Here is an 8,150-nt window from a genome sequence, read left to right as displayed (position 1 = left end):
TTCTTTCCTCTGCTGTTATCTCTATTTCCGTCTCCCCGTCTGTGCCCATTAGTCTCTCCCCCTCCACCCCTCTCCCGTCTGTCTCTCCAGTCTGTCCCTTGCAGTTCTCGTACCGTCTGGCCCCACAGTCTGTCAACCTATTTCTCTTACTGCCTGCCTCTGTCGCGACATTCCTGTCTCCCTCCTGTTTAACTCCACCGTTTGTCACCCTCGCTGTCTCCCCTGTCTGGCTGTCTCTCTCCCGAACTTTGCTGTGTCTGTCTGGTTCGTCTGTTCTATTTCTGACTTGCCCGTTTCCGTCTGCTGTATCACTCTCCCCTTCATCCCCTAAAGGCTATTAGTGAACCAGATGGATTGTTACGACCCTCCAGTATTATCATGGTCATTTCTTTTACTAGCTCTTTAAATTCAGATTGATGCAATTAACTGAATTTAAATTCCTCAGCTGCCTTTGCAGGATCTCAAGTTATATCTCGGAAACTTTGGACCAGGCCTCTGGATTAGGAGTTCAGTAACATTCCCACTCTGCTACCATACGATTTCTCTCTCTCTCTCTCGGTGTATTACCAGTCTGCCTCCTCCTTCTTTCTCCCCACCTGCCTCTCTCTGTCTTGCCATCTGTCTTTTTCCACCGCCTGTCTCCTTCAGTCAATTTTCCCACTCTCCTACCCGTGTCTGTCTCTCGCTCTGATCCCCCATATGTCTCTCTCATTCTCCCTCCTCGTAGGTCTTTCTGGTCCTGTCTCTCCTGTATGCCTCTCTCTCTGTCTCTGTCTCCTCAACTGTCTGCCGTTGCTTTCTCCCCCATCTGCATCTCTCGGCGTCTCCCCCTGTCTACCCCGATTGTTTCAGCCAACTTTCTATTTTTCTGTCTCTTAAACCTCTGTCTCAACCGCTCTCTCTCATTCTCACTGCCTCACCCCACCGTCTGTCCGTCTCTCTTTATCTCTATATCAGCCCAGTTTGCTATCTTTCTGGCTAGTTCCCGTCTGCCTACCCTGTCTGTCAATTACTGTCTCCCTTCCACCATTCACCCTCGTCTGCCCCTGTCTGTCGCTCTCTGTCTGCCTTCCGTCAGTCTTCCCCGTCTGCCTCTCATTACTGTCACGCATTGCCCCCCTTCTATCATTCTCCCCCGTCTGCCTCCTCCCTTCTGCCTTCCACGTCTATCTCTCTCTTTGTTAGCCATCTTATCTCCGCCCCCCCCCCGCAGTTTGTCTCCACCCGCTTCTCACCCCGTCGGTCGTCTTGTCGCCCCCTTCCGTCCTTATTGACGGTCTCTACATCCCCCACCATAATTAACTCATTCTGTCTCCCCTCTCCCTAGGCTGTCGTTCTCTCTCTCTGTCACAATCTATCTGTCTCGCTTTCTGTCTCTCCGGACTGTCTCCTCTCCATCACAAACACTTGTCTGTCTGTCTGTCTCTGTGACATACACACAACTGTCTCCCCCTGCCTGTCTATCTCTCTGTCACCTTTACCAGGCCTAAGGTTTTGAAGGAGGTATTCTTGGCAAGAGTTGGAAAAATAGCGTAAATCTCCGACCGCAAAGAATCTTCTCTCGGGATGCGTTGGATAGATGAAAAGCCATTTTGACTGTTCAAGTGCCGGCTTTCGGCCAATGCGCATCGCGCTCTGAGAACAGGTGCATGCTGACATCGGACGTGCCCTTAGAGACCGTAATTGTTGGCCCATTATTTGGAACTTGCCCCAGATGAAGCTCGAGGGTTTAGTTACTTCCCAACTGTGAAAATTAAGCGACAATCGGCCGTTCCTGTTAAATTTTAAAATGGCTGCACCAGATTCTTGCTGTAATAATCAATGAATATTTATTAACCAGTGTCTTAAAATATACTCTGTGATATGAGAACGGCTGAAATTTCATCACACGCAAAGCACAAAATCTGATTCAAGTTTGGCAGGCTATCTGTTGCCATGTATTTCCCTCAGTCTGAAACAGAATATGACATGTTGTGAATGGCGATTTCAATAATTATTAATCTTTCACAGAGTGTTATGAAATTAATTTAATAAGCTTCATTTTAATTTAATAAATCTCGGAACGGACATCGAAACTGTGTCGACGAGAATAGAGCGCTGCATTCTAACCACTAGGTGGTGGTCACAGGGGTGAGTAAACATTGATATCGGGATTCGTGAACCAGTCACACAGCCTCTGTGAGAATGTTCAAATGGAGACTGTTCAAAGTAAACTAGTGGCAACAGCAGTGAACTGCAATTTCAAAAACAGCCAAAGCCTGCATTTTTTCCCCGGCTCCCATTGTGGAAATTAAACGGCACAATTTAATCATTTTGTAGATTGAATGTCTTTTCAAACTGGCTCGTTTTATTAACTGTAAAACATATGATTTATCTTAAAAACTTGGACATTTTATTGCAGTCCTCTGCTGTTGCGACTTGAAAAGAACAACAACAACAATTTAGCTCCCAGATTCATGCGTGGTATCTGGATTGGTTTCAATACCCACAAACTGGCGCTTTAGATTACAATATCGGACAGTGTCTGGATTGCATTGTTGAAGCTCACGTCAATGACATTTAATCACAAACCCGTCATCAGAATTTTTTTTTCCAGAGATGCAGCCTGACTGGCTGAGTATATCCTACATTTTCTTATTCATTTCAGATTTACAGGATTCGCAGTACTTTGCTTTTGAAGCTAAAAAGTAACATAAGTTGACGTCATTGGGGATTCAACAGTCATTACCTTTCTGCAACGGCAAACGTGAGTCATGCGTGCTGTGCATCCTCCCTGCTGCCAGGTAAAGAACATCACTGAGTGGGTGCAGAACATTCTGAGAGGTGAATGGGAGCAGCCGTGATCTATGTGCTAACCATTGACAGAAGGAAAGAAGGGGATGAGTTCCTTTAGTCAGAGTTTCAAGTGCAATAGAGGAAATTAATGAGCAGAACCACAAAGGTATTCTATGGGTTATTTCCAGTGCACCGCGCAATTGAATTTAGAAATGGCAACGTGTGTCTGGATAAACGGTGCACGAGGTTGTGCTCCAGCATCCGGGGGCATTGGGACCAGTTCTGGCGCAGGAGTGGCATGTTACAGTACGTCGGGTTGTACATAAATAGAGCTCGCGGGAAGGTTAACTACTGGGGCGGGTGAGGGATTGAACTAATTTGGCAGTGGAATTCTGTACCAGGATGAAACATCTGTAGATGTTGTAATTATGCCTTTATACACAAGTCCAGATGATTATTATATATCAACTATAGCAGTGAACGTGGCCTCAGACACCACATTTCAGCCCATCCTTGGGAAACGATATACCACCGCTCGGCCAACCCTTCCCTTACACCGAGCACAAGCACAGGAAACACAGGCACACCAGAATTTGCTGAGGACCGTATAGAGTAAAATGTTCTTTGATTAGTGATAGCTCTAAGTATATTTTGGTGTCTCTGTTGCAATTTGTTCTGTGGGATATAAATATATTTTGTATATCTGTTTTAGTGTTTATATATTTGAATGCAACAACGTTATTTATAATAGTATTGTGGAGCATCTGTATTTGTTATAAATTTATTTTCTGTGCATACCTTTGTATCTATATTACTTTTAAACACCTCGCAAATAAACGTAAATACAATTATAGCACAGCAATACTTAGAGATAAATTCATAAAGAAAGCAGACATAAAACAAGTACATTTATAAAATCAAAGATATGAACACAAATAATGTGATTATCAAGGTTCCACACTATTTAAGTTACAAATCACAGATAGATGCACAGATATATTTATAAATTTCCCGCAAGGACATCCAAATTCATTACAAATAACAAAATGGATTGCACACTAAAATAAAACACGTCTATGGCGAAAATGCATGGAGTCGCAATAACTGAAAGCTTCTTGCAGAGAGTCGGCACTGACACGATGGGATGAACAGCTTCCTTCTGTGTTGAATGATTCGATGAATCTTTGTCATCCTGCTTGTAAGACAGATGGAACAGGCAGCTCTATGATGGGAGCACTGAAACCACAGGGCATGCCGCTCTAGTGGCGCAATCGGTTAGCGCGCGGTACTTATATGACAGTGCAGGCCCGGGAAATGCCGAGGTTGTGAGTTCGAGCCTCACCTAGAGCAGCCGATGATTTTGCATGTGATGTTTGTACATTGCAGACTCTGATGCAGTTTTCCATTTCAGCCGATGATTTTGCATGTGATGTTTGTACATTGCAGACTCTGATGCAGTTTTCCATTTATCCATCTGTCTTGTCTATTCCGCCATGTATCACGGTGCTGTCTGTCTCTCTCACTCCTGTTAACTCAGTGGCAATCTGTGGGCTATTTCTCAATGAATACCCGTGTCTGTTACCCACATGTAATGAATGAGCGGATCAAACTATTCCTCATCTAACACTACGGAACTAATGAGCCAACATTTATAACAATATACAGTTTATTGTAAATATAACAGTCAATCTTGAGTGATATAGGTTCAATTCTGTGCAAAACCAAACTATGATCTCAACGTGTTTCCTATAAACCGCTTTTTAATGTATTGTCGCAAGCGCTGCCATTGTAGCTCAGGGAATTTCATAATTAATAAACATAGAAATCAAGCAATGAGACGGTAGAGATGGTTCTGAGACTGTAGAATGCCCTCGCCCAGAGCAACATTTAAAACAAGGTTACAAACTGGCAGCGTGCAGGAGGAAGGGAGGAGAGGAAACAGAGCCACAGAAAAGCCGCGGGAGTTTCGGAAGCTTCGGGAGTTTTTCCTGTGACCACAGCATAATCATTTAACCAGTAGCTCTGATGTAAAGAATAATGTGCCGAAAACACACTCGATTTCAAAGAGAAGATATGTAAACGTATTGGTTATTTCCACATAATTCCTGCACCACCTCCAACAGAATCAAGGATGTTCCTGAACTTTTCGCGACAAATGTTGTGCTCAGTGTTGCAATGGCTCGTGCATTGGACTTCTCGCTGATTATATTCTACAGAAACATTCAAACTTGTCGATTCCAGTTCTATCAAAGTCCAATTATAAATTAATAGAATTATTACCGCACAGCAGGAGGTCATTCGTCCCATCGAGAGTGTGCCAGCTCTCAGCTAGTCCCACTCCCCCGTCCTTTCCACATAGCCCTGCAGGTCAGGGTTGGCTGGTTCCGAGGCTGGAAAGTGCAAGTTTGCAGCAAACCGCAATTACCTGCGATAGCCGTATGGTTTATTGTTGTGGGTCTGAAATCCACTCAAGTTTACCTGCTCGCCACTACACTGTTTAAAGCTCCATTCAGTGCTCGAACAAATAAGAGCTCTAGTTGCGGGCTGCATTTCCCTATCTAAGAGCCTGAGAAATCCGCCAGGGAGCGTGTCACGTTTAAACCGTCACCCTATTATCTTTTATGTTTTACAACATTTCAAGCGAGCAAAAGAATTTCCCCTCAAGATGCAATGACCTTTTCTGATATTGTCTTCGCATGCATCTTTCTGTCTCTACTTGTTTCTGACTCTTGGATTTCTCTGCTTTTCGCTGATTGAGTTATCAGGCTTCAATGGACGGCCTGGGCTGATCTAACCTGCTGCAAGGGCAGAAATAGGTAAAGAAAGATGTGGACAATAGCACAGGAATAGTGTTCATTCGGGGCAAATATCTTCACAGATATGTCCCTTCGCGCTCGCAGTGAAGTAAAGCAGCACCAATTACAGTTGGCTTAAGGTAGAGTGTTCATTCTGAGAATGCCGAGACAGACGACAATAAAGAGCTATTCATGCTGCAAATTCTTATTTGATAATACAGGTTACATATTCAAAATTAGTTTTGTAAACACATCCAATATTGTTGACTTAGAATAGTCAGCATTGCTCGCACGGCAATTGGTTGCCTGTGTCCAGTTGGAAAGCTGACTGAAAGAACATGCAGAACATTGACTTTCTGCTGAGCAGACCATGAGCCTTATTCTTGAAAATGGTCCTCTAGTCCCGCGAATAGGGGATTAAGCATGATGAGAGTTGGATGGAACTGTGCCCACGTGTATAGCATGACGTGTAGGGGGCCTTTCCCCTTCCTTAAAGAAGATTAATGACTCAGTTGCAGTTTTTGCTGCAGAATGTGCTCGCACCACTCGCAATTCTCCCCAAGGATGAGCCGAGCCGACCACGTGGAGTTAATACAATTCCTCCAGTCAGTAAATTCAGTTGGCATATCAAGGAAATATAATAAATCACCGTGACTTAGTCAGTTAGCGCGCTGCTTAATGGATAAACGATGTTTTCAGGAAATTAGAATTTTGATGAGATATGGATTCAAAGCATAATTTATGTAATATTCAGTCAAATGCTTTGAAGGTTTATCAACAACAAACGTTTAACAACGTAAATGAGCACAATCGATTCACAGTCCATCGCCTTAACCTCTCGTCTGCCATCGAGCGCAACTCGGCTATTCCATTTCAGGCTTTTTGCATCCGTACAGAAATACGCTGCAAAATGTCCCCTTCACGACGTGTCCTGCCCGTGAACCCAGATCGACAATGTTGAAAATGTACAATCAGCTTCTGTAAGCAAACGGTCTTTAGTTGCTACAGGATGGCTGTGAAATGTCTCCTCAAAAAATGAGGTGCGGGCCCCTTTTAAATAGACCAGGCAGCTGGACACGCCGGTTTCAAAACAGACCAAATGCAGAACTCTCTACAGTTAGACCACATTAGGCGTACTGTATGCAATGCTGGTCGCCATATTAAAAAGAAGATAGCGAGGCACTGGATAGGGTGTGGAGAAGATCGTATACTATCAGGAACGAATCGTCAGGCTCAATTTATTTTGTAATGAAACGAGGAGTCTGAGGGGTTACCTAATAGAGCGCTTTAATATCTTGAAATGTTTGACAGAGTAGATACAGATTGTTTTCACTTGTGGGGAAGAGTATTACTAGAGAGCATCAATATAAGAAAAATCAGCAACAAATCAAATTGGGAATGAAGAAGAATCTTCTTTAGCCAGAGAGTGGTAAGAATGTAGAACTCGCTACCACCAAAGTGGTTGAATCAAATATTATAGATGCATGTAAGGAGCGGTTAGATAAATATATGAGGGAGAACTGAATGCAGGGCTATGCTGATAGTGCTGGATGCGGAAAGAGGCGGGGATGCTCCAGTGGACCTCAAACGGCGATATTGACAGGTTGGGGCGAAAAGCCTGTTTTTCCAATGAATATCCGATATGATATAATGAATTCGACACCCATGAGTCCACTTCAAAAGCCAACTTCTCACAAATTTCAGACCTAGACGAAATAACACTGATTAATATTCTGGGCTTACAGTCTTTCAAAAAGATGTCAAGATTGATGCTCCTTAAAACCTACCTCTTTGACCAAGTTTTTTGCCATCTGCCGTAATTTCTCTTTTATGTGGCTCGGTGTCAGCATTATTTGATTTGGTTTAAGCTGTTGTGGAGCACCCTGTGACGTCTAACTATATTAAATGCGCTACATAAATGCAAGTTGTTGTTGTTGTTATATTTCATCATTGGCTCCCTGTTTCAGGATGCAAAAAAAACGTGCTAGTTGAGAAGGCATGCGGCATACTTACCTTTATTAGCCGAGGTATATTGTACAATAGCAGTGAAGTTATGCTTAAGTTATATAAAACATTATTTGGGCCACAGCTAGAGTACTGCGTACACATCATTACAGGAAAGATGTAATTGAAGTAGAGTGGGTGCAAAAGAGATTTACGATGATGTTGCATGGACTAGATAATTTTAGCTATGAATAATGATTCGATAGGCTGGGTTTATTTTCATTAGAACATAGGGAGCTGAGGCGAAACATTATTGATATGTTCAAAATTATGAGGGGCCGAGAGAGAGTGGACAGGAAGGACCTATCTTTCAGAGCAGAATGGTCAACAACAAGGGGAGATAGATTTAAAGTCGTTGGTAGCAAGTTTAGAGGGGAATTGAAGGGTAATGGCTTCACTCAGAGCAAGTTGGGAGTCTGGAACTCACTGCCTGAAAGGATGGTAGAGGCAGAAAACCTCGGCGCATTTAAAGCGCGCTTGGATATGCACTTGAAGTGCAATAACCTACAGGGCTACGGACCAAAAGCTGGAACATGGGATTCCTCTGGATCGCTCTTTGTTGGCCGGCGTTGAGCG

The 8,150-nt window shown here is 43.4% G+C and overlaps 1 non-coding gene across 1 annotated transcript; it reads left to right on the top strand.

The window, feature by feature from the left end:
- The first annotated feature begins 4,031 nt into the window (after positions 1-4,031).
- Positions 4,032-4,125, top strand: trnai-uau (transfer RNA isoleucine (anticodon UAU)). Its single transcript has 2 exons — positions 4,032-4,069; positions 4,090-4,125. It is a non-coding gene; the product is annotated as a tRNA-Ile (tRNA).
- The last annotated feature ends 4,025 nt before the right edge of the window (positions 4,126-8,150 follow it).

Source organism: Pristiophorus japonicus, unplaced genomic scaffold (assembly GCF_044704955.1).
Source record: "Pristiophorus japonicus isolate sPriJap1 unplaced genomic scaffold, sPriJap1.hap1 HAP1_SCAFFOLD_244, whole genome shotgun sequence".
NCBI lineage: Eukaryota > Metazoa > Chordata > Chondrichthyes > Pristiophoridae > Pristiophorus > Pristiophorus japonicus.
Note: the sequence above shows the minus strand (reverse complement) of the source record. Positions and strands in the feature narration are given on the sequence as shown.